Below are 1,336 nucleotides of genomic sequence, written 5' to 3'. Positions count from 1 at the left end.
AAGAAAGAAAATGATGATAGATATCACTCATGTACAATTTTCAAGCCATCATTTTTCTCAATTGTTATGCTACATGATGCAAAGGCATGTTTATAATATAGCAATAAATCAAATATCATCATATACCATTTAGGAACTTTACAAACATGTACAACATCGAATGACACAACATGATGAATGGAGTTTTAAAGACATACTACCGTTATTATGCCAGGAAAACGGGCATGTAATTCTAGTGCCTTTGTTCTTCTGTATTTGTGTGCTATTTATACCTATTTACATAACTTACGTATGAAGCTGCAAAGGCATAAATTCTACATATATCATTTTGATTTCCAAAATGTCTGAAGGAAAGTATAACATGTTAACAAGGAGAATTGTTCCAAATAAGTACTAACTCAACTGCAGTCAGTGAATAATTCATTTTTTAATAAGCACTAAATCACTGGTGGATTGCTAACCCTATTCAAGACTCTGTATTTATTGCACTGAAAGCTAATTGTCCTTAAAATATATCAGTCCAACAAGATATTTCACTGTTAGAATAGTATATTTTCTTTTAGATCTGAGAGACAAAAGTACAAAACAATGAAGAACTTAATACAGTTCCACATTCATAACTTATTTTGCATATAGGTAAAGACTGAAGATTGCTAAATACTTTCCCAAGAATTATTTCTTCTTACAAAACAAACTTTACAAGGATACAGATTCTATAATAACATGTGTGCATAACATTTCAAACTGTGATAGATTATGAAAATCATCTCATAAAAATCTCTAAAAAGAGCATATCTCAACATCATATAACTATGGTGATTAAATACAAATTAATCTTTCTTACGCTTCAAAATACTATTAGATTTTTATCATAGTAACTAGCACTAATGATCAATTTCTTCAATATTTTCTTATGTATGGATTGAAGGCATGCACAATCTCAGACTTCTAAAAATTTTCATTAACTGTGATAAGTTTCTACGTTATACTTTAAGGTATTCTTGTGTTTACTCCAATATGCTTTTCATAGGCACAAGGGGTTCCTCTTGATTGAACAGCTTGTCTTTTTTTTTTTTTTTTAAAGTAAAATCATCAGGAGAACAAGATGGAAAAGGAAGGTCTGCAAAAAAGTGGTGAAAAAAGGAAAATGACCTTATAGTATTTTAAAAATTGGGCAAAATAGAACAATGCAAGAACAGCTTTGGCACTGGCAAAAGAGACAATATGAGAAAGTCAGAAAAAAAAAACCAATCATGATTATGTCATCCATTTATACTACTTAACTGTCAATTTTTAAGAAAAATTCCAATTCCAATGACAAGTGACAGAAATATAT

This window comes from Octodon degus, unplaced genomic scaffold, assembly GCF_000260255.1.
Source record: "Octodon degus isolate 3935 unplaced genomic scaffold, OctDeg1.0 scaffold00001, whole genome shotgun sequence".
In the NCBI taxonomy this organism is placed as follows: domain Eukaryota; kingdom Metazoa; phylum Chordata; class Mammalia; order Rodentia; family Octodontidae; genus Octodon; species Octodon degus.
Note: the sequence above shows the minus strand (reverse complement) of the source record.